Source organism: Diabrotica undecimpunctata, chromosome 2, assembly GCF_040954645.1.
Source record: "Diabrotica undecimpunctata isolate CICGRU chromosome 2, icDiaUnde3, whole genome shotgun sequence".
Classification (NCBI taxonomy): domain Eukaryota; kingdom Metazoa; phylum Arthropoda; class Insecta; order Coleoptera; family Chrysomelidae; genus Diabrotica; species Diabrotica undecimpunctata.
The window spans coordinates 58703324-58730461 of record NC_092804.1 but is presented as its reverse complement, the minus strand read 5'-3'; the positions used below and the strand labels follow the sequence as shown (position 1 = coordinate 58730461).

The 27138-nt window shown below is 33.8% G+C and overlaps 1 protein-coding gene across 5 annotated transcripts in view; it reads left to right on the top strand.

The window, feature by feature from the left end:
- Positions 1–13049: 13049 nt before the first annotated feature.
- Positions 13050–27138, top strand: part of inaE (inactivation no afterpotential E) — a 157112-nt gene continuing 143023 nt past the window's right edge. Inside the window, exon 1 of one of the 5 annotated variants that reach the window (XM_072522986.1) lies at positions 13050–13562. The gene's annotated coding sequence lies outside the window, so the exon portion shown is untranslated. The remainder of the gene's footprint in view (positions 13563–27138) is intronic. The other 4 variants (XM_072522987.1, XM_072522988.1, XM_072522990.1 and 1 more) reach the window with 4 other exon arrangements.

Here is a 27138-nt window from a genome sequence, read left to right as displayed (position 1 = left end):
GCGAAGTCATAAAAACCATACAAACGAAAAAACTGGAATATCTGGGCCACATAATGAGAGGAGAAAAGTACTCTCTGCTTAGACTCATAATCCAAGGAAAAATCTCGGGAAAGAGAAATGTGGGACGTAGGAGGATTTCCTGGTTGCGAAATTTAAGGGAGTGGTATGGGTGCAGTTCAATACAGTTGTTCAGAGCTGCAGCCAACAAAATAAAGATTGCTGTGATGGTAGCCAACCTCCGATAGGAGACGGTACTGCAAGAAGAAGAACTGGCAGCAGTACGTATGGTGTATACAACGACTATCATGAAAAAAAAAACAAAAGAGAGATAAAATATGTCACATAAAAGATAGCAAGCACAAAACGGGATGGATGAACTGGTGCTCTAAATGATATGCTTTATGAAATACAGTCAGAGTGCAACATTGTTGTAACGTCATGATATTGTGCCATTAAGTTACTTGTGCTTCTTAATGCTATCTTCTATTCTTAATAATTAATGCTCAATGCTATCTTAAGTACTAGAGACCAGTAGAAAGGCAACAAAGATAATCTCAAATAAAATATAAGTATTATTATTTACACATTTACAGTACAAAATAAAGTTTTATAATTTAGCACTTACAATTTTGAAATCCTTCATATCATTGTAAATTTAAAAAGAAACCTATAAATACGTTTGATTTCAAAAGTATTGTTTTATTTTTAATGTAGGTACACTGAGCATTATGCAGACAACTTAAATCATAATTGAAGGTAGGACGCCAACTTTCTTTTAAATTGCTGTTCCACATGTCTGTAAACAATTTTGTCAGTTTTCAGAACAATTGATGCAACACTTTTGATAATAATATCGCAACCTTTTCTACGAAACCACTAAACGTAACATTTTCTCGAAAATTGGTGTAATCATTCTTCTAAAATTAGAAACAATTTATTGTGTCGGTACACAATACAGTAGGATAGAGAGAAATATATACATGTAATTAAGAAAAATTATTTTTTTAAATTTACTAATTAAGATAGCAGAGCCGATCCTAGCAGGATTGCAGTTCGTGCGAGGCAAGCGGGCGGCCGTAGGCCGCATCTAATTTTATCAATAAATCAAATTATTCACGGATTTCTCAAAATAAAAATACTTTATCATCTTTATATATATATATATATATATATATATATATATATATATAAATCTCGTGGCACGGTGTTTGTCTAAGCTAATATTCACAAACCACTGAACCGATTGCAATAAAATTTTGTAAAAGTGTATTTGTTGGTCGAACTTAGGATATATTTTTTATCTAGATGAATGACCATGTTTGAAATCCTATTAAGGTCTAATAGGTGAGAAAATATGATGAAATTATTATACTCCAGTCTGTTAAGTATAGGTTGGTACATAGTGTAGGTTGACGGAAGTCCTGATGAATGACGGCCGTCAACGTCAACATATATTAGGTATTATGGTTAGTTTTTAGGAACAATAAAAAAGGTATAATATGAATGTATCTCATAATTGTAAATTTAAATAATAAAGAGATAATCACAAGAGCAAATATTCAAAACAGTCGTCAGAGATGAAAATGCCACTAAACCCCTAAAAATCATACGAACAAACTGAATTTTGCTAAGACTTTTAATTTTAGGATTTAAAAAAAGATGCAAAAAAGTTTATCACTTTTACCCACGGGCTTCCCCGTAAAACTCCCCTCGATGGGCGGTAAAACGCAAAAAATCGATTTACTAAGAATCTTTACGCAGCAGAACAAAATGTTTCAAATAAGAAATGTATCTGAGATAATTTAAAACAAAAATGTTTATTACCACTTTTTGTGTAGAATTAACAGTTCTCTTCTGGTTCAGGTTCTTGAACTCCTAAGTGGAGCATAGAGCTTCAGTGAAAACGCGCCATCGGGTTCTATTTTGAGCTAAGGCCCTCACCTCATTCCAAGACTTTCCTTGGCCTCTTATCTCGTCCATGATGGATCTTCTCCAAGTTTGTACTGGGCAACCACTTTTTCTTTTCCCTTGGGGATTCCACTCTAGGGCAGTCTTTGCGATACTGGAATTATTTTTTCGGAGTGTGTGACCGATCCAACTTTCTGGACTTAATTTCATTTTGTACCCTCTTTTGTTCGGTCAGGTGTAGCAGATCTTCGTTTCTGATGGTGTTAGGCCAGAATATACGAACAATTCTTCGTAAACATTTGTTAACAAAGACCTGCAGTTTGTCTGTGAGGGTGTTTCTCACTTTCCAGGTTTCACATCCGTAGAGTAGAACAGACATGACATTTGCCTCATATTTGTTGCCACAACTCAAAATTGAAATTTCATGTCATGGGTATTAAAGATTGATCTCTAAAAATGGAAATTTTGCTACGACTGGTCAATGAAAGTAATCAATATTATTGATCTCACGAGAGTCGCAAAAAATGACAAAAATTGCGCCACATTCATTTATTTAACACCTTTATAAAAACTAAGTTTATTCTCGGCAAAATACAGAAACTGCATACGAAAGATGCACTCTTTATCTTTAAAACGCATCTCAATTTTGGTCGATAGGACACTTAATTCAAAAGATATCGAATATTAACCGTCAGACTGATACAAATTTTATTGAACATTGATTTGGCGGGCGTAACTGACAAAATTGACGGTCGCTTCAAGCGTTGTTTCTAAGAGAACGGTTCTTTCTACACGAAAAGTGATTATAAACATTTTTGTTTAGAATTATCTCGGCTACATTTTTTATTTGAAATATTTTTTTCTACGGTGTACAGATTCTTGGTAAATCGATTTTTTTCCGTTTTTACCCCCCTCCGAGGAGGGTTTTATGGGGAAACCGGGGGGTAAAAATAGTAAACTTTTTTGCATCTTTTTTGGGGTCCCAAAATTAATATTCTCGGCAAACTTCAGCTTGTTAGTATGATTTTTAGGGGTCAACTCTCTGATTTGACAAATTGTGAGAAAATTGGTAATAGCAGATTTATTTTCTCGTATAAATAGTTATATTATACTGATCTAGTGTACCATCAGCTATAAACTTTTATTAGTTGTATATGAAGTGTTTTAAAAAATGTGATTTTAACTCAAGAGTAAAAGATTTTTAGTTTTCACAGAATTTTTTGTTTAGAATTAAAAATAATTTTAAAATGTTTATCATTGTTTATTTAAAATAAAAAAAAACAAATTTTTGATCATTTTTTCTGCAACAAAGTTTAAAAAATAAGTTTGTGCATTAATTCAGTATTAAAATTGAAATTTAAAAATATTAAAATCTACTGAAATGGTAATAATTTACAGTCGTTGAGTTGCGCCAGATGTAGGCAACTTACAATTGTTGTAAGAAACAATTGTTGTTGTGGTGAGAAATCATTTCCCTCAGTATTTCTTTAAAGTTACGTCTAAATTAATTTATATTCAATATTAACACCTCGAAGTCAAAGTAATGATTCGAAATTAATTTCATTGTTTATTGAAAATCGAGCAACACTTTTTTGTGAATTTATTCTTTGTCAATTCTTGATTATTAATTAATTAATACATTATATCGTGTAAATAAATAAATTTTAATTGGCAATAATCAGTTTTGTTATACACCAAAAAAATGGTGATGGCCCAAAAGTTATTTTGTAAATGCTAACCTTTCTATTTGCAAATACAAATCTACAGACGATTATACAATTTCAAAAATATAAAAATTAAACCTTTGATTTTTAGTTTCCCGCTATTTTATTTTGCATGTGTTAGTAGTGAATAAGTCTTAGTTTACAGGCACTTCCAGACTGTCAAAATGTAACTTACTTCACAAAAAAAATAATTGCTAAATTTACAAGAGTTAAACTTTGATTAGTGAACCGAGTATACATACTATTTTGATTTTGTTATCATTATGCCTTTTGTTATTTTATATATTATTAATAACAGTGCGCAAGTTTAAATTATTTCAAGTTTATTTATCATCATTATATTTATCATCATTATATATATTTATAATCATTTATTAAGTTTATTTTCAGTGGTAATTTTTAGGTTAGGTATATTGTCATAAAATTCTATAAAATAGAATAAATTAGAAATTAGAATAAATTGGTTTTTACTTAGTTCATTTTTATATTTATCTTGATTTTATTCAATTAATTTTTAAATTGTTCTAAAGCTTATCAATGCAATACTTAACTCTGTTTTTGTTGCTAAAGTGTTTAAAACTGATTTTAAGTATATTTGAGGTGCTGATTCTGAATAAGGCTTTAGTTTAGCCCTATCAGCTCTAGTTTTTAAGATAACGTAGGTCATGCCAATACTAAATTGAAATAAAAATCACATAATTAGAAAATACCTATATTTTAAGCCATTTTTACTACAATAAAACCCTTTGTACCATGAAACAGATATACAATTAGTTTTAAGAAAAAAACTAACAAAATAGAAAAAAAAGTTTATTTGACGTAACAAAAGCTTCGCTTTCGTGATTTCCTGGAACTAAGTTTTAAACATTCTCTCTTTAAACTCCAGCAAAAATCTGCCATCATATGGGTGTCCCATCTTACTTGGTAACGGTCCTCCATGGTTTTTATGTCACAGCCACCTGGACTGTCTAAAACAGTCCAGGTAGCTGTGAACATAGTGAACTTTGATGCTCATATTACATCGAAGTGATTGGAAGTTATTCAGCAAACAGTTTACCAGCTCAGCATAGTTTTCACTTTTGTGATTTCCAAGAAAATTTTTCATATCGTTCACAAATGAAACCTAAGCTTTTTTTCTACCGGATCAGAGTTATTTTCATATATCATATATATTTATCATATATTTATAGCAGAATCAGATTTATTTTCTGCTTCAGATGCAGGGGATCAAGATAATCAATACTCTGACCAAAATGTCACTAACATTTAAAGTCAACAATGTGACCTATGGGGGCCTATTTTTCCGAAACTCGACCCGTTTGTAACAAATTGTACACAAAAGGTAAATATTAATATGGAAAATATCAAAGAACCGCTAGATGCTTACAGGCTTTTTTTAACCGACGATGTTTTGGAACTAATATGTATGCAATCCAAAAATTAGATATTTCCAAAAAAAGTAGAAAGAGAGTTGAATGGAGTAATACCGATAAAAATGAAATTTTATCATTTTTTGCAATAATTTTAACAATGGGCTTAGTTCCTTTGCCGACACTTAGTGCTTATTGGAGTAAAGATGAAATGTTTCATAATGCATTTGTAAGTTCCATCATGCCCCGTGATAGATTTTTAACATTGCTCAAATACCTACATTTTGCTAGTGAAAATAGGGTCTGCAAAGTAAAACCATTGCTTGATATACTGCTGGAAAACTTTTAAGTCTGTCTTGACACCTGGCCAAGAGATTATAATAGATGAAAGCATGATTCTTTGGAGAGGCAGATTGTTATTCAAACAGTACATTCCGAATAAAACACATAAATATGGCATCAAACTATACAAATTATGTACAGTAGATGGGTATACGCACAATATGATAGTTTATGCAGGTAAAAACTACGATACGGTTAATATTAGCAGTAACAATCATTCAGAAGGCATTGTACTAAATTAATTTTAAGTTTAGACCAGAAGGAGGGCAGAACCATATACGCTGATAATTTCTATTCCAGCATTTCTTTAGTGAAGGAATTGTATCTAAGAAATATCAAATATTGCGGAACACTTCGATCTAATAGAAAAGGGATTGAAAATCTTTTGAAAGAAAGATGAAGAAATCTGAGGTGTATGGAGAAGAAAGTGGGAATTTAAGAATAATAAAGTGGATAGATAAGAGACCAGTTTTGATGATCACCTCTGATGTCACACATGAAGCGATCCTTGTAGAAACTGGTAAAAAAGATAGAAAAGGTAATGAAATAAAAAAAAACTAAATGTATTATTGATTACAATAAAGCTAAAAAAGGTGTGGATATAAGTGATCAAATGTCCGCCTATTTTACGGTTTTGAGGAAATCACTAAAATGGTATCGAAAGCTTTGTTTCGAGTTGCTTTTTGGAACGTGTGTTGTAAATGCATGGGTCGTTTTTTAGTTAGCCACAGGAAAAAAGTTGTCTATGATACAATTTAGAAGGCAATTAGCTCGGTCATTAGTTACTACGGAGAGTAGATACAATAAATAAAACACCAAAACGAAAAATCCATACATTTGTAAAACCGGAGGGTAAAGGACGCAAACCATGGAAAAAGTGTGTACAGTCTGTCCCAAACCCTTCTTTCAGTGCGTCACTAATTTTGACGTCATCTAGGATTTTAAGAATGTCGAGAATTATTGCATGGCATTTTAGTTAAATCTGACAGTTGAAGGATCGTAATCGGCTAATTGTGAAAAGGTTATTTTTTGAAAATGTGGAGTAAAAACTTTAAGAATTAAATTTTTTTTTAATTTACATATTAGAGGTCCCGTCCTGTATTGGAACGACAGTTTGTCATAATTCCTATTCTATACACTCCAAGGAAAGTGCTTAATTAGCTAAGATTTATTTATGTATTTATTAATATTTATTACAAACACTATGGCTAAAATCTATAGTATTTAAACTACTAATATGAATATTTTTTAGAATAATTTAAAACTTACTTCACGAACGGCAGAAACTGGTACTAAAGTTGTCCCAGCCTCTTTTTCTAATTGAAAATAATTTAATAATTTTAATATTAGTCTTTGTTTATTCTCCGTATATCTCGGCATATTTAAAATATTTTTATGACAATAAATACAAAATTAAATTTTCACTGTAAAATGTCTAAAATACTATCCTGGAATGACAATTATCATTTTATCAGTTGACATTGTCAAAGTACTGTCACTATCAAGACCATCTGCGTCAAATTATATTTATGCGCATCGTTGATTGGATATCTATTTAGCGTATTCTAAACTCCGACCAATTATATATCCGTAAGTAGAATTCGCTTTAATATGCAAATACCCGTGAACGAAATATAATTTTCTAAGTTCTATGTATAATAATCACAGGCTCACGTTTTTTTCTGTCACTTCTAGCTTAATGCGTTAGAGAGAATTCGATAAAATGTGACGCACTGAAAGAAGGGTTTGGGATGAACTATAGGATGTTACACAATGTTACGGAAATCACTTTTAAGTCGAGAAGCAGATAAGAAAGTTAGAAAAGTAATCAGCTATTGTGCTGATTGTACAGGTCAGCCAGGATACTGTTTACCTTGTTTCAACGAAAACCATGTAAATTAATTTTTAATGCATATTTGTTAATGCAATTTTGTCCAGGTATTTCTTTTATAAATAAAATAGATTTTTTCTTTTAAAAATTAGTCTTATTTTTTATTATATTTAGTTCCTGATAAAACCTTGTATTTAAAACATAATTGTCGACATTTATTTCACCTATTAGAATTTTAAGAATATTTGTTTATATGAAAAAAACAACGTTTAAAAAACGACGCCCGGGACCCGAATCGTATTTTAACAGTTTCAGTGGAAATACTACCCGTCGTGAATGTTTTAATTGTACTGCTTGTAGACGGTAGTGACGGATCAATAATTTCACTCCTTGAAGATTCTTGTTTCATTTTCATTTGGAGGCGTTTGGGTTGTTCATTTTTCTTTTTGATAATTTTTGGTGCATCGTCGCCTTTATCAAAAAGAGCATCAAACAAGTTAATCATGTGCTTTTGGGTCGTGAATTAATAGATTTTTTCTTCGATTCCTTTTAGCTTTAATGTTGGAAGTGGACAGCATTTATATGAAGGACGTGTTTAGCTTAGATGTGGTGTCTTCAAAGGTAACAGTTGGTACAGGTCCCATATCTTCATTGTCTGATGTGTCATGAATCGAGTAATTTGAAGAATCATCACTTTCAGAGCTAACATCTTGGAATTTAGAAGAACGTTTAGGAAGTAAGGTTTTAATTCTTTTAGCTGAAGATTGATTCATCGGTTCTGCAGAAGTACTTTGTTCACTTTCTCTAATTTTCTTCTGATATGTGAAAATGTTTGAGTCTTGCTCATTTTCATCATTTTCAAGCTCGCTTAGACATGAGAGGCATATGCGCTCTCTGGAATCACTGATATATTGAAAGGGTAAATTCCCGTAGCTTTAAACCGGAGATAATATTTCCTGGTGTCATAGTCTTAGGTCAAACTTCAGAAAATATTCGTCCAAAGACTGTGCGTCTTATCGAGCGTTTAGGATTATTCATCTAAAAACGAAGAACCTCATCATCCCAAAACGATTCGAAAGATTTGAAAACAGACTTATCCATAGGCTGTAAATCATGGGTTGTATTGCTTGGCAGACAAAACAGAGTAATATCGTACTTTTTAGCAGCTTTAACGATGTTTGCATCTAAATGAGACTTAACACCATCAAAAATCAACAAAGTATTTTTACCTCCAACTCGAAACTGTTGAAAATGTTTGATCCACTTCACAAAAACATCGTGTGTCATACTTCCTTTAGGTGTCATAACTACCTTGGTTCTAGGAGGAAGATTTTCTTCCCATTCTGGTTTGAGCCTCTCACCCTTAAATAATATCATTGGCGGTACGTACTGACCACTAACGTTGGCACACGACACGATTGTCACGTTTTCAGCATGCTCTGGTGCTACTATATACACTCTCTTTTTTGTCAAAAACTTCCTGTTGGTGATGCAGTGTCAAACGACAGCCTTTTTCATCGATGTTGTAAATATTCTGAGGCTTTCCGGCAACATTTAATTCCTCTATAACTATCTTCAACTTATCAAAGGAATCAGTAACAATCACTTTGTTAACTTTAGTTGCTCTTGTTGGATTTAAATTTTGTGTTTTACGTCTAACCACATCCGGGTAGTGACCCAAAAATAGTCTCAACCACTTACGCCCAGCTTTTTGTTTCATTGGGTTAAATGTATGTGGAATATTGTTTTCTTCGCAGAAAGAAAATACACTTCTTAAAATTATCTTGCTAGTAATAGGCATTCCAAGACGAAAGATTCTTGAGCAAAGTTCAGTTTCTTGACCATATAATAAAATCGTATTTCTACCTAATTTTCTAGTTGATATACCTGTGTCAAATGGTTTCGTTGACAGGCTTTCCATTCCAACAGCATTCAAGGCCTGCTCCATTTGCTCTTCGGTGCATTCAGCTCGATTTTTCTTAACTGCATTCGGCTCCATCTTGTCTAAAACATATGAACAAAAATTGTTCGTTCAGTGCAATTCAACATATATATATATATATATATATACCCGGTATTTAGGCGACACACACCCTTCCGGTAGGGATCTATGGAGGAGTATCACCAAGCCGCAAGCCCTTATCTCTTGCCGTACTGCTCCACCATAGGCCGATCAGATACCAGCATATTCTAGACTAAGCCGCAGATTCATTTAGAATTTTAAACTGCTGCGTTAGCCTTTTTGTTTTCTGTATACCGAGCTGGGGATTTGAACTGACATCTCTCGCAGTGAAGCGAAGGAGAAGCCAGCCGCCCAGCCCGCTTGGCTATCCGATCGACAGCAACAATTCAACATACTTAGTAATAAGCTTTCATTTACAAATAGAGGGATAGTTCTATATAATCACAACATTTAAAAGTTAATTAAGGGAACAAAATCTATATTAAGCCATTTCCCTAATAAGGCCAGAGCTGGCCCTAATAAGGCCAGGCACTGACCTTATTAGGGCACCCTTGTTTACAATTGAATCTGTTACAATAACCACTACATACTTTATGTGTTTCAATGATGCCATGATCTTATAATACAACTAACGCTAAAGTCAAAAGTGTATACCACCAGTTTTGATGGACAAATTTACGTTAGTTCGAAAATTCAAACTTACCTGAACCTAAAATTATAACCTTCCCTTCAATCTTGATCTTGATCTGATGCAACGTGTGACTGACTATGGCGCATATGACTTAGAAACTTGAAACTACTATAACTTTATCCTCAACTAGAGCCGATTGACTGGTGCTGAGCTCATCTGTCCAGTGTGAGTACTTTTAGAAATAAAGGCTGTTGGCCTTATTAGGGCCATGGCATTATTTGGGTCACCTCATCATCATCATTGGTGCTACAGCCCTATAAAAGAGCCTCGACCTTCCCAAGTCTATTACGCCAGTCAGTTCTATCCATTGCCAACTGTTGCCAGTTTGCTGCGCCTATTTGTCTACCATCCTCATCTACACCATCCCTCCATCTGAGTTTTGGTCTACCCCTTTTTCTACTTCCCACAGGTTGTGACATAAGGATTCTTCTAGGAGGGTTGTTCTGCTGTGATCTTGCCAGATGTCCTGCCCATCTTAGTCTTCCTATTTTTATAAAGGATACTACGTCTTTACCACCAAATATATGTTTATATCTGTGATATATCTCGTAGTTGTACCTCCTTCTCCAAACACCATTTTCACAGATGCCACCAAATATTCTTCTCAGGATCCTTCGTTCAAATATAAGCAGGAGATTTTCATCTGCCTTGGAAATGGTCCATGCCTCAGACCCATATGTCAACACTGGCTGTATAAGGGTTTTGTATATGGTTATTTTTGTTTTTTGGCTTAAGTTTCTGCTTCTCATATGTCTACTCAGTCCAAAATAGCATTTGTTTGCTAGGATTATTCTTCGCTTGATTTCTTCAGTCATGACGTTCTCCTTGGTGATCAGGGAACCCAAGTATGTGAATTTGTCCACCACTTCAAAGGTAGAATTATCAACCGTGAGTTGGTGGCCGATGTTTCTGGCTCTATTGTTGGGTGTTGATGCCATTATCTTAGTTTTATTTTCATTTACTTGCAGGCCCATATTTTTTGAGGCGTGTGACAAGGTGGTATACATTTCTTCTAGCTTGCGTGTTGTGCGGGCAACTAGATCAACATCATCTGCATATGCCAAAATTTGGGATGATTTATTAAAAATGTTTCCTCTGCTGTCTATTTGGGCATCCCTGACCGCCTTTTCCAAAGCTATGTTGAAAAGGAGACACGCCAGCGCATCTCCCTGTCGCAACCCAACATGCGTTTCAAATGCCTGTGATTGTTCGCCCTGTATTTGGACTTTGCAAACAACTTTACGCATTGTAGCCTTAACCAATCTTATCAGTTTATCGGGGATGTGGAATTCATCCATGGCTTCATACAATTTATTTCTTAGGACACTATCATAGGCCGATTTAAAATCTACGAAAAGATGGTATGTGTCGATATTAAATTCATTGGTTTTTTCCAGTATTTGCCTTAGCACAAAGATCTGGTCTGTTGTTGATCGACCAGGCCTAAAACCACTTTGATATTCGCCAAGAAGCTCCTCTGAATATTCACTCAGGCGACCATATAAAATACTCGAAAATATTTTGTATGCTGTATTAAGGAGGGTTATTCCCCTATAGTTTCTACATTCTAATTCATCGCCCTTTTTGTGTAGCGGGCAAACGATCCCAATACACCACTCTTCTGGGATTTGTTCTTCATTCCAGGCTCTCAGTATGATTTTATATATATGATTAGTCAGAGTAGCACCTCCACATTTAATAAGTTCCGCGGGTATACCATCACTTCCTGGAGATTTATTATTTTTTAGGTGTTTTATTGCATCCCGTACTTCCTGAATTGATGGAGGCTCCAATGGTGTATTGTTGTTTGCTCCTGGGGGTGGTTGATTTGGATCTTCTACTTCGATAGTAAGCAGTTCTTTATAGTGTTCCACCCACCTTTTCAATACTTCTTCTTTTGTATTGAGTATATGCCCCTCCTTATCCTTACATAGTCCGATCCTTGGTTTAAATTCTTTTCTTGCTTTATTTAGATTTTTATAGAATTTTCTTGTTTGATTTTCCTTTTTTAATGCCTCAAGTTCTTCCAATATTCTATTTTCATAAGTTCGCTTTTTTCTCCGATGGATGTACTTCTCTTCTCTTCTGAGATCTTTATATTTTTGTTCTTTTTCTCGGGTTCTTCTTTGCTGCATCAGTTTATATGCATTGTTCTTTCTTCTTGTAATGTCCTCGCACTCAGCATCGAACCACTCATTGCGTGGTGGTGGTCTTTGCGGCCCTAGAATGTTATTTGCTGCGTCTTTAATGTAATTTTTACACATTTCCCATTGTTCACTAATTGTTAGATTCTCTTTAGTTATGTATTTAGTTTCGATATAGTTTTGAAACCTTTCTACCGTTTGCGGGTTTTTGAGGAGTTCAATATTAAGGCGCCTTGTTTTGGTACTTCTCTCCTTCTTCGCATTTGAGATTCTAGCCTTGGGTCACCTACCTTACCATATTTTCTTTAAGTGAACGCCATTTCCACTCTTTATGAATAATAAATTTTATGTCATTTCTACTGAAGGCTTAAATAACCACAATTTCGGTTTAAAATACGTTTATTTTGATGGTTCGATTTTCACTTAGGAAATTATTCTCAAAATACAAATTGCAAATTGTTAAATTAAAATATAAATTGTATTGTTAAAATAAACGTATTTTAAACTGAAAATTTAATTAATTGCTATTAAAAGATAATAAATAATACAAATTTATTGTTTTATTTAGTTATTTTGATATTATATAGTTATATAGCTAATTAAAAAAGTCTAAAGATTTGCAACAGCTTTTTTAAATGCAACTGAAGGAAGTTATTGTTTTATCAAAAATTCTCTGTTGGGTGTTCTTAAGGAGATTCCATAGTCTGGAATTCTCCTGGTCATGTTTGCTATATAAGAGATGCTATATATGAGAGGGTATTTTTTAATGCTTGCAATAATTATTTATTATGGTACAGTTCACTGGAATTTCTTGATCATATGATCTTGATCAAAAAATAATACGATATCACTTCATATTCAGTAGGTATGTCCTAAAAACGAACTGCGTGTGTTAAAAAGATTAAATAAAAATGACCAAAGAGTATAAAAAGATAATTTTTATTAACGAAAGTACATTATTTAGATACATAGAAAACAATTCGTCACAATTATGATGACATCTTAAATGTTCAAAATGTAATTTTTATTAATTTATTCTGTAAATGTAATTTTTACGTGCGTATAAGTGGTTGCATAAATCTAAGTAGGTCCATCGATTTTTGTTTAAAGATTGGCGTTTGAATTTTCCGATATGCTCCACAATAACGTTTTCAAAATAACTTCCAATCTCCTATATCGTTTAATTCTGGTTGTTTATTGATTTGGCAACACCGTGGAACTGTATCCGTCGATCGTTGAAAATTGTCATCTTTAGCGATAGGTAATTTTCGTACATTAAAAGTAAACGATCTTGAATAATATTTTGGTAAATAATAATTAGTGTCTAACAAAATATACTCTTGTCATCGTGTTTGTGAAATTTATGTTAATTGAGATGTTACGTCTGTGAATAACAAGCCAAACATTGCTCTCTAAAATATGTGAGATTACCTAGTGCCTTCAATTAATAATCTTCAATGAAAAAGTTGAATATTTCAACTAAAAAATATATAATTGGTGGTGTTATTATTTATTATCGTTGTTTTAAGTCTGTTACTTATGAGCGTGGGCAGACTTTTTAATTGAGATTTTCTACATTTGCATATTAGGTAAGTAACCATATACTACATTCTTAGAATATTATATTGAAATTGAATTAAATGTGTAGATAAAAAGTAATACCCCGAATAAAATATAGCTTATGCACAATAAATCCAATAAATCCCTTGAGCTTTTTTAGTTTAAGTGTGCTGAAATCCATCATTTTAATAGCATTTTAATATGTTTTACATGTTCGTGTTTATTACAAGTTCTATTTAATGTATTTTCTATGTCTTATTTATTTTTAACGATTTGATTTTATGTTAGTGTAATTTTTCTATTAAGCATATTGGCTCGCAAATCTTTAGTTCTAATGTGTTTATACTCTTTGACACAACTAAAGTTTTTACTAAAAAAGGAACATTGAGAGAAAAATTTGTTGTTGTCTGCATTGCCTGTCCTGATTATTTACAAGGTAGGTCATGTATGTCATTTCAGAACCCATAATTTGTAGTTCTTATTCTGTATTAAGAAGTCATGTAACTTGAAAGCTCCTTAGCATAGTTTATTTCAGAGTACAATATTTCTAATATCAACTGAGTTACATAAAGTTATCTGCAGTACAAATAATCCAAAACATTTTGTTTTCTTTATAGTAATTTGTCATATTCTTATAATGGTCATTAAACCAATTAACTACTGTTTGTTTTTAACTAATGATTTTATTTTTCTTAATGATTAGTTTTTACATAATGGAAACATATTAATTATTGTTTGTTGGGCATTCACAATATTTGCACAGACCATGTTCCTTAATTATATAGAACAAATACCTATTAAATACTTGTTTTAAAACATCCAAAACAGGTCAGTATGGTGATCTTATTGACCTGTTATTGTGTGCCACAAGACTGTTGTGTTACTCTCATGTGTAGAGTAAATGAGTATTTAAGTACCATACAATTCTAGTTAAGGCAATTTTTTTCTTGAAATCTATCCTGATTCCTTGGATAGTTTTTTGTCCAATAATTCTAAATTTTGTTTCTTTAATTCAAATTTGTTTTCAAAAATTAGTTACTAATTTTTTATTATTTTTAATTTATTCATGTGAAATCTCTTTGTTGCATTGTTGTTCTTTAAAATAATTAAAGATTAACAGCGCCATAAAAGCCATCTTCAGTACTACCAAGAATATGACTACTGGTAGCCAAAAGATTAATCTTTACTCCTACATTGGTGTAACTCCTCACACACAGATGATGAAATTGAACAGTTTTATGAAGATATAACATCAGTAAAACAAAATCAACAAACACTATAAGGTGTTAATTGGTGACTTGAATGTCAAATTAGAATTCAAACACAATAGGGCAGAACTGACTATGGGAACTTTGGCTAAAATTAGATAGGTAACAGATTTATTGACTTTACACCAGGTTTACACCAGGATCAGAATTCATTTGAGATCATTCTTTAAAAACAAACAAAATATAAAAAAAATGTGATTGGTTTCATATCAAACAGAAAAGAAATAGTTAGTACGTATGTGACAGTATTGAATAAATTAATTAGAGGAAATAAGTGTAAAAGAAATGAAAAAGAATATTGTTCAAGCATTTAAAGAAGTGGAAAAGAAATACTGACCAAGGTCTAAGAACTCAGAATGAATATACATATATATATATATATATATATATATATATATATATATATATATATATATATATATATATATATATATATTGTATCCCATATACTTCAAGCAGTACTGGGAACTTTCGAGTTTGTATGTCTCCTACTATTTAGGTCCTCTAATTATATGGCCAAAGTATTCTGTTTTTCTTCTCTTTATGATGTTTGTGAGAGCAAGCGTTCTGAATTCATCAATTTAAGAATATCTTCATTGGAAATGTGCGAAACCCATGATATTTTTAAGATCTGTTCATAGCACCACAATTTCAATGCTTCTAATTTGTTAAGCATTGTGGTTTTTAATGTTCATGTCTCACATAGACCACACGACATAACATTTCAGGACCTTCTTGCGAATATGTATCGACAGGTTTCTATTACATAAAACTGGTTTCCAGGTCATAAAAGCCTTACATGATATTTTGATCCTGGTTATTATCTCTTCATCAGAGTCACAATTTACATTTAACCAGCTACCGAGGTATTTAAAATCGTTTAAGCATTCTATCTCCTGTCCCTTAAGGGAAAGCAAACCTTGATCTATATTAATCTTTCCAACCTCCATCCACTTTGTCTTTGATATGTTAATTTTAAGTCCTCTCCGATAACTTGCTTTGCTGACTAGATTTAATAATATTTGGAGATCTTGGCTCCTCTAATTATTTTTTCTAGTACTAGGTCAAATAAGTCTGTTGATAGAGGATCTCCCTGTTTTAATACTCAATTGACGTTTAACGGATTTGAAAGACTTCATTCTATCATGACTTTATTAATAGTTCTGTTAAGGACAGCATATTTTGTCCAAGAACTGTATCACATATGATAAGTACTGCCCTTTGAATTGTAACTTATTTCAATCACTTGTCTTTATCATGCAGCAAATCAAGGAAATACAACAGGACAAAAGGTCTCGAATTCATTCTTTATAAGACCAGTTGATAAATCTAAGCTGATCCAAATAATCAGTAGTATCAAAAGCAAATCTTCCTGTAGAATAATAAAATCAAATAAAAATTTTCTTTAATCTCCCAAAAAATGTGTTGGAAGTCCTGGTTTCACTATGGTTTATTTCCAGAATGCCCAAAGACAGCCACTATTATTCCTCTTCATAAGGGTGATGAAAAATTGAATGTCTGCAACTATATACCTATTGCCTTACTACCGGTCCTATCCAAAATTATTGAGGGACTTATAAAAGCCCTCTAGTTTATCGATATTGCTCTTGTTTAAAGTCCAAGTCTCTACTCCGTACAGCAGTATCGAAGCAGTTCTGTGATGTTATTGTTGTTATTAACGCTTGTTTCCAAATATTTATATTTGTGCACCCGTTCGATTTCGTTATTGTGAAGGCACAGGTTTCCATTCAATCTTTGTTTTTTTTTAAATTATCATGAATTTCGTCTTCTTGACGTTCATTGTTAACCCTTTCTCTTCACTAGCTGTGACTACCTTGTTTAAAATGGCTTGCAGGTCTTCTACTGTCTCCGCCATTAAAACTGCGTATCTATTATTATTATTCACGGATTCACGGACAGCGGGCAGAGGGTGCAAAGAATCTCCGGGATGTAAGAGGCTACCAAGAACGACGAACGCTGCACATAATTACGTATAATGTAAGAACCTTATCCAAAGATGAAAAAATGACGGAACTGGAGGAAGAACTCAGACATGTGAAATGGGATATTATAGGAATTAGCGAAGTCAAAAGAAGAGGTGAAGATCAGGTCAAACTAAAATCAGGCAACATATTCCACTATAATGGGGAAACAGAATCGACAACTGGAGGAGTAGGTTTATTAGTACACAAAAAATTACAGAAAATGATACAGAGCATTGGCTGCATTTCCCCAAGAGTTATGTATATAAATCTAAGACTAAATAAGAGATACAATCTGAAAATAATCCAGGTATACGCCCCCACCAGCGATTACGAAGATGAGATTGTTGAAGCCTTCTATGAGGAAATCGAAAGAGCAAAAAAGCTGGAACCGGCCCATTACAATCTGATAATGGGAGATTTTAACGGGAAACTCGGAAGGAAAAAGGACGAACAAGAAGTAGCAATCGGAGATTTTGGAATCGGAGTAAGAAACGAAAGAGGCGAAATACTTACCAACTTTCTACTGCAACACAAACTGTATGCAATGAACACCTTTTTTAAGAAGAAACAGAGTAGAAAATGGACGTGGGTTAGTCCAGATGGAAGAACTAAGAGCGAATATGATTATATAATGACAGACAAAAAGCAAATTATTCAAGATGTCACTGTACTTAATAAACTATCAGTAGGAAGCGACCACAGACCAGTAAGAGCTAGAATAACGATAAACCTACAAAAAGAAAGAGCAAAGATGATAAACAGTGGCAAACGCATAGTTTGGAATTCACCAAATCAGCCAGAAGCGTACATAAAAAATATAGCAGAAACTTTACAGAGTAATAATCCCAAACCTCTAAGTATCGACGATCATAATAAATTAATTACAGACTCGGTTAGAAACGCACAACTCAAATTTTGCAAGAAAAATTACACCAAAAGTGAAAAGATTAGCAAAGACACTAAAGCTCTCATGGAAATACGGCGAAACCTAAGCGAGAAAGAAAAGAGAAACAAAGAAGAATATAGAAAACTAAATAAAAGAATTTCAGCGGATATTAGAAGAGATATAAGAAGATATAATACTAATGTAATTACTCAAACAGTAGAAAAGAACAAAGGTTTAAAGATAATGAAAAGAGAACTCACACAAAGTAAAAAAGAAATATACAAGCTAGTAGATAAAGACGGAAAGGCAACAACAGATAAACAAAACATTCTGAAAATAACTAGAGAGTTTTATAAAGACCTCTATACCAGCCAAAGATCACAAGAAAATTTACCTACACGAGTAAAGACTCTCATAAATCAGGGATCGGAAATACTTTTACCCATTACTGTGTCAGAAGTAAGATCAGCTTTAAAGGAAATGAAGAACCATCGATCGCCTGGTGACGATGGACTCGTTATTGAGGCAATAAAAGCAGGAGGAGAAATTCTATTAAAATCAGTAAGCGAACTGTTTAATAAATGCTTACATGCGGGTACGATTCCTAAAGACTGGAACAATGCAGTGATAGTCTTGTTACACAAAAAAGGTGATATTACTAAATTAGAAAATTATAGACCCATCAGCCTCTTAACACATATATATAAACTCTTTATGAAAATCTTAACAAAGAGACTAACACCTAAACTCGATTTCTATCAGCCCAAAGAACAGGCAGGCTTTAGGAGAGGATATGGCACAAATGACCATTTGCACACCATAAAGATCTTAATTGAAAAATGCATCGAGTACAACATACCACTGGTTCTTGCATTTGTCGATTACGAGAAGGCTTTTGATACTGTAGAGTTTGAAACCGTACTGGAAGCCCTAAATCAAAGCCGAATAGATTACAGGTACACGTCACTAATCAAAAACATCTACGAGAACGCTACATCAAGTATACGACTACACGAAGACACAGAAAAATTCAGCTTAGGTCGAGGAGTAAGACAAGGAGACAATATTTCACCAAAATTGTTCACGGCAGCTCTAGAGTCAATATTTAAGAACACCCAATGGCAAGATATGGGCATCAATATAGATGGAGAAAGATTAAATCATCTGAGGTTTGCAGATGATGTCGTATTAATCGCAGATAACTTACAGGATACGGTTTCTATGCTACATTCGCTTAAAAGTCTGTCTGAAAGAGCAGGATTAAAGATAAACTTTGAGAAAACTAAACTTATGACAAATCTCGTAATGAGTGGAAATATAACTATCGACAATAATACCATACAACAAACAGACACTTACAAATATCTGGGACACGAGATCAAAATAAACAGAGACAATCAAACAAATGAAATACAGAGGCGAATAGGCCTGACATGGGCAGCATTTGGCAAACTAAGCCATATTCTAAAAAGTTCAATTCCCATGTGTCTCAAGCGAAAAGTTTATAACCAATGTGTTTTGCCTGTACAAACTTATGGAGCAGAGACTTTAACACTCACGCAGAAATCTGCGAATAAACTAAGAGTTACACAACGAGCGTGCAATGCTGAATGTGAGCCTCCGAGACCACATAACAAACCGACAAATCAGGCAAAGATCAGGAGTTCAAGACGTCATCGAAAGAACCACGAGACTTAAGTGGAACTGGGCAGGACACTTAGCCAGAACACAAGATGGACGATGGACAAGACGAATTATGGAATGGAGGCCCAGAAATTATAAAAGAAGCCGAGGACGACCACCGACTAGATGGACCGACGACATAAAAAGAGTAGCGGGAAACTGGCTACAAGCGGCCCAGTGTAGAGAACACTGGAAAGAACTGAGGGAGGCCTATGTCCAGCAGTGGACGGGATTGGCTGATTGATGATGATCTATTATTATTAATTGGTTGGCCGTTAACTTTTATCCCAATCTCTTCTTCCTCCAATGCTTTCTTCATAATTTCTTCCGAATAGAGATTAAATAGCATTGGTGACAGCACACATCCTTGTCTAACTCCTTTTTTAATTTGAATTTCATTTGTTGTGCTGTTTTCGATGCGTACGACTGCCTTCTGATTATAATACAGAGTAGATATTATTCTTATATTGCGAGTGTCTAACTGTTTAGCTTCCAAGATCTCTAAAAGTTGGTCATGCTTGACGTTATCAAACGCCTTGTTGTAATCAATGAAACAAGCAAATACATCTTGATTCACATCCAAACACCTCTGTGTCAAAATGTTAAAGGCAAATAATGCTTCGCGAGTTCCATATAACTCCCGGAATCCAAACTGAGTTTCTCCGATATCTTGTGAATTATTTTGAGTAATATTTTTAAGGTATGTCTCATCAGACTGATCGTGCGATGATCACTGTACTGCTTATCATGTACCTTCTTGGGAAGAGGGACAAAGGTTGATCTTAGCTTTTCTTCAGAAATTATACTATTTTCATAAATCTTGTTAAATAAGTCTACTAACAAATGGATTCGATCTTCGTCTATCAACCTTAGTATATCCGCTGGTAGCTCGTCTGGTCCTGGAGCTTTGCTATTCTTTGATGACTTCATCGCTTGCATTACTTCTTTACTTATTTCTGGAACTGTCTTCTCTGGAAAATTATCACAGGGAGGCTGCCTTTGATCGTCAAACAGTTCTTCTATGTATGTCTGCCAATGTTTTAGTTTCTCCTCTGTTTCCATTATCATGTTCCCTTGTTGGTCTATAAGTACTGTCTGCTTCTTGTTTCTATTGTTGATCATTTCTTTAACTTTCTTGTGAAGATAGAACGAATCGTATCTGGCTTCCAAGTTTTCAATCTCTTTACATTTGTCTTGTAACCATTGTTTTATAGCGTCGCGGATTTTTCTTTTGATCTGTGTTAATTTTCTTATACTGTTCTTCATTTTTGCCTTTCGATAGTCTTCGAGAATTCATCAATAACAAAATTTCGTTACTCATCCATTCCTTCTGTTTCTTTGGTTTTTCTATCTTCAGAATATTTTTAGCGGGCTTCAGCACGTTCTTTTTAATAATGGCCCAGTGTTTATTAATGTCTAGTTCTGGTATCTTCTCTGTCTTTTCAAGTTTTTCAAGATTTGCCTGAATGCTTGTTTCTACCTGATGTTTAATTGTTTCATCATTTAAACGATTGATATCTATTACTTGTTTGGACTTAGGTGTTTGTACTCTTTTAAGTTTTATTTCTTATTATGTCTGCTCCTGGATACGTTTTCACAGATTCGATTGTGTTTTTATATCTGTTGTTTATGGTTATATAATCTATTTGATTTCGTGTAATATGGTCTTTAGTGTCTCCAGGAGATTTCCACATGTATACTCGTCTTCTTGGTAGTTGTTAAAATGTGTTTTTAATTATAAAATTATTTTCCTGGCAAAATTGCAACAGCCGATCGCCTCTTTCATTTCTTTGGCCGAGACCATGTTTTCCAACCCATTTGCCACATTCTCCTTTCCCAATTTTCTCATTCCAATCTCCCATTATTATTGTAATGTCTCTAGACTTAACAACTTTTAGTGTTTGTTCAATGGTTTTATAAAATTCTTCTGTGTCTTCTTCGCTACTGTCCGCTGTAGGAGCATATATTTGAACTATATTTAGTTTTCCTTGAATGGTTGACAGTTGTAGAAATATAACTCTATCTGACACTGGTACAAAGTTTATAATCGACTTACTTATTTCCTTGGTGACCATTATTGCCACTCCATTACTATGATGATTGTCATTTCGTCCTGAAAAATATATAGTACCGTTTGGGGTGACGCATTGACCTGTATTGGTCCATCTGACCAATCTGTAACCGACACATCTCTTGACTAGCATTGTGTAGTTTTCCAGCTTCAAATAGCGTTCTCACATTCCATGTGGCGATACGGATCGATGTATTATGCATTTTGCAGGGGTTTTGCAGATTGACGACCGGAGGAGCCCTGCAACTTATTGAATCTTCCCTCCTGCCGGATCTTGGTTTCCGATGACCATGATCTGTAACTTCCAAAGAATCGCTATTCTTTGCCATGATGATTTATACTAGGGGTACTCTACGAGTCTTTAATACAGTGGTTCCCCGTTGCCTTCTGTATCCTTATGCCGTTAACCTTGGTTCATCTGCCTTCGAGATCGATTTCTCAATCTCAGGACAAAAGAGTGCCCTACCACCTACCAACTCATCCGCCCGGAGCCGTTGGTCAGTAAGAGGGGGATTGGTTATACCGGCAATCGCTCGGTGGAATTTTCGCTATATCTGGCTACCCTCACTTAGTTTAGCATGCAGACCAATGCAGTTGCCCAACGGTTATTTTACCATATCTAATATTTTAGATCCCAGATATAAAATATACTTTTTTTTCAAGTAATACTGTAGTTGAAGCTATTTAAACAAAGTTGTGAGAAAAATCACAAAAATTAGTAAAATCAATACCGATGAGTCTGAATCTGAAACAAAAAAATAGATGGTAGGGATAGCGTGGTTATTATTAGCGAAGATGAGGATAAAGTAACTTTAACCGCTAGGCAAAAAATAGCAATGATTAATAAAAAAAACTATTCTTCTAACAAATTCATCTTTCACACTGTGGAAGTGATTACAATGACTTTGTTGTATCACCTTCAACATCTACATCCTCTATGAGTTGTTCGAAAAGCAACACTCCATGAATTTGAAGTTTACTCTGAAATGCCGATTATTGATAAAAAGTCAGACCCAATTGGGTGGTTAATTTAGCTAAGCAGTTTTATTAAGCCCAGCAACTAGTGTTTATTTAGAGAAAATATTTTCAGAAATTAGCAACATATATATTCACAGTAGGTGTAGGTTAACTTGTGAAAATGCAGAAAAGCTCTTATTTATTTTCCACAATCTACTTAAGAGCGAAGGCGCAAAATTTCGGGCCAATGTTTTTTAAATACATTAGGCGCAAAATTTCGGGCCAATGTTTTTTTAAATACATTCATTTTTTTCGAATCCTGAAAAAACGAATAAGTATTTTTGAAATATTTAAACACAGAATGAAAGATTACATTATTACTGAGGGCCGAAAGTCCCTGAAAACTTCTATAATGTTTCTTTTAGTAAGTTACAGAAGTGAAAAAGAAAATAAAATTAAGTGTGATTTTTAATTTCAAATATCTCATTCAAAAAAAACTTATTTGTTTATTCTCAGGGACTTTCGGCCCTCGGTATTAATCTAATCTTTCATTCTGCGTTTAAATTTTTCAAAAATATTTAATGGTTTTCTCAAGATTCGAAAAAAATGAATGCATTTAAAAAGCATTGGCCCGAAATTTTGCGCCTACGTTCTTAAATAAAATAAATTATGAATATTAATTTTTGATATGTACCTCCGCTTATAAAAAGTACGTATGTTTGTTTTTTTTTATCTTATTTTTGTTATTATGGTAGTTCAGTAGTACAGGAACGGTAGTTCCGGCCAATTGGCCGGATCGGGTCGGATTTGTGATACCGCTGGAATTCCGGTACATCCCTTTTCCTAACTGAAAATTCTCATCTCCTCTAATTTGAAATATGTTAACCAGAGTTTTTCACAGTAGGTCCTTGTGACTATCATTCTTTGTAATCCTAAAAAATAGAATAGGGGAGACCGGGGAGAGTTCGGACCATTTTTAAAAATTAATTTTTATTAGAAAAGTGTATTGATATATTTACCTTTTAAAGTAGTTAACTTAAGCTTCCAAGGTTCAGGCATAACCAATCAAGAGCAGAATATATCAAATCAATAAATTAACAACAAAAATAAAAAAATATTGCAGGGGGTCATTTGTCCGAAGTCTCCCCAGAAACGGGGAGACTTCGGACTAGGAACTGGGAGACTTCGGACAGTACTGGGAGACTTCGGACAGTACAACATATGTTACTTATAAAAATGTATTTAAAAAAAATAGACATGTTTAGATATTAAAAAATTAATGCAATGAATAATCTTCTAAATCTGTATTAAAATAGATCATATTTTCATATCTTTGACGTGTATCTTTCAAGGGCTTCGGTAAAATACATTTTATGTCTTCAAATATAACAAAAGCATCTTCTTCAGTGGAGATAAACCGATTAGAAGTGGCATGTTTTTTATAAAATTTTACGTCGTATCCTTTTATCTGTTTTTCCTGAATTTCTGCAACATAGTGCCGAAATGTAGCTGGTGTTTTTCCATAAACTCTGGCAATTATAAACTGACCATTTGCAATATTTGTTTCTTCTGTATCCACTTCGTCATCTTGCTCTATGAAGTCAGAGGATTTTTCATTGCTCATTATGTCTTCAGAGGAAGAAGAAGAAGATGTTTCAACAATTTTTTTAGTGACTTTCTGTCTTTTTTTAGGATTTACTTTCCTTGTAACAGATCGTTTTAGTTTCCTGTTGGCAATTTCGTCTTTTTCTGGAGTATCCGTGGCAATGATACATTTGCCCTTAGGCCTCCCTCTATTTGATGTTTTACGTTCTGGCGCCTTGGGAAACGGTCTAACCATTTCTGGAGAAATGATGTTTGGAGAAGTTGAGTGACTCGGAGAAACTAAAACTTTGCTTGGCCCCGGTTTGGACAAGCTATCAAAATCTCTTTTTCCGAGTTCCGGTTCTGTAGTAGGCATTGGTCTATCTGTCACGTAAGAAGATAAGAACTCTTCTTCTCCGAATATATTCCTGTCAAAAGGCCAAATACCTGTACACTTGAAACCACTTTTAATATTAACTGGATTGGCAGCTCTGTCCCAAGCAGAAGAACAAATAGCAGGCAAGTCATATATAGAAAGTGTCTGACCAGGATTAGACAACATCCAGGAATTAGCACCATCATTAAAAAACTTTTTGAAAGGACCAAACACTGTTCGGTCCAAAGGTTGTAACTTATTAGAAGTATGAGGTGGTAGTGTCAAAACAGTAATTCCATTTTCTTTGCAGTAATCAAGTCCCTCCACTGAGAGATGGGACTCGTGGTTATCCATGATTAGTAAAATTTTATTAGTATCAGAGCAGAGTGTATTTTTGACAACATGTTTAAGTACTTTCAAAAAATTATCACTTGTCATCCATCCTGAAGGAGATACTAATCCTAAAGCAACTTGAGGAACCCCTTTCATCATGCGGTTTTCATCAAAACGTTGCCGTGGGAATACCCATATAGGAGGCAATGCTTTTCCATCAGCAGAAATTATGCCCACTTGTGTAACTAATTCTCCACGTTCACGTGAGGTCACCTGCCCTATTTGATGTTGACCTTTTCTTCCAATTATTTTAGGTACACGCTGAACTGTAGTAACCCCAGTCTAAAAAATAAGTGATATTAATTATCAAAATAACTAAACAAAATTGTTAATTGACTCACTTCATCTAAATTGAAAATCGCTGAAGATCCAAAAGAATGACGACGTAAAACTTCTTCTAATTTATTTTGAAACGTCTCAACAGTAACTTTGTTAAAACTCGTCATTCTAGCGAGACTAGTGGCTTCAGGTGTTCTAATAGATAGTACAGGATGACGTTTCATGAAACCTGAAAACCAGTCTGTTCCAGCTTCTTCATTTTCGCTCCATGTAGTAGGCATTTTAACATGGTTTTTCTTGGCAAATTCAAAAGCTAAACGTCTTGCAGCTTTAGGCGTTAGTCCATGAAACATGGAAGAACAATCTAATAAATATTTTTCAAGCATTTTTTCCATTATATCGGTAAACACTTGAGATTGCTTGAAATTTGGAGAGAATGTTACGTTGTCTATACCCACAGCTCTAGCTTTCTTTATGTAATCTAGAAGACTAGATTTAGGAACGCCGTAGGTTTTGGCGCTATTCCGAATGCTCAATTTGCCGTCAAGCACCTCTGATGTGGCATTTTTCATAGTGTCTGCAGAAAATTGTCGTTCTGTTACCCTTGTATATGTACGGGGCATTATGAGCTGTAAGAGAAAAATAGAATAACTACAGATCAGGGGAGACTTCGGACACACAGGGGAGAGTTCGGACACTGTGTCCGAACTCTCCCCTAATGCAAACATTGGTAATACAATGGGTTTATAAAAAAACTTACCTAAATATTGCAACAACATAAACGCAAATTAATGAAATAAGTATAGTAGATTACAGCACCAAAGTTTTATACGTGGTAAGTCTATGTATTTTAAAACATATCTTCTGGATTGCACCGATATTTTTAGAACAAAACTCGACAAAACACTTCACAATAGATAACTCTGTGACTACGACCGAAATCACAGCTGTCAATACATAACCTATAATTATGTACAAATAAGGTTGTGTTTACCAAATGACAACAGTGCATCTTCAAAAATGTGCGAAATTCAAATGTGTCCGATGTCTCCCTGTGTCCGAACTCTCCCCGGTCTCCCCTACTATTTAAAAAAAATCCAAAATATATCCATAATGTCTAAGATTTTTGAATTTACGAATTTGGAATAAAAAGGGAACTTTTTTGCACAAGAAGAGAAGGAAACAATAATATCTGACCTGTGAGAATGCAAATTATAATTATTGATGTCAATTAACGAAAGATTCAGAAAATAAAATATTGTCCTATTTTATTTTGAAACTGTCCAATTTGACCCCCTGTATCTTTATAAATAACAAAATTGCAAAGGTTTTGTTTTTTAATATTGTTTATTTTACTTATGAAACATTAACAATTTGTATATAAAATAATATTTAATACTAGAACGTGGCCCGATTCTAACGCGTCGGGATTCCAGAACTTATGATGTTCTACTAAAATACTTTTGTTTTGTCATACCAAAAACATTCTATGCAGATTTATTTAGATATTATGAATATGAAAAATTCCAAGTAAAACGTTTTAAGGCGCACAAAACGGTAGACTAAAATACAAATAAGCTAAAGTATAGTATTCGACACTTAGTAACAGATTTCGGTCTAACTTCGGTCTGTTGATTGATTTTTTTATCTTAATATGTATTCCTTATTTCCTCCCCTTTCATTTGCCATGTCTCATGTTAGATCTTCTTCCTCTTTTTTTTTATATTGTAACCTCGGAAACCTTTTTTGGATGGTGCTAGAAAGGCACCAATGGAGATACTGCGGACGGCAGCCAGATGGTTGGTGGAGAGCGAGTCGTGTGTTCGAAACTAGCTTTTGGAACCGGGAATGGGTCCTACGGACGAAATAAGTAAAGACAGATCAGGATAAGGTATATTAGGAAAGATACAGAAATAAATAAAAATATAGATGGGTAAAATTACCAAAGATAAGATAAGATAGAAAAGGGCGCCACTTAACTTTTTGGGGTTCAAGGGGAAAGTTAAGAAACCTTAGAAACGAAAAAGAGATAAGGAAAGATAGGTTCTAAGACCAAATCCAAGAAAAGATATCAACAGTCAATTATTAAATAAATTTGGTCAACATACTACATAAATAAATAA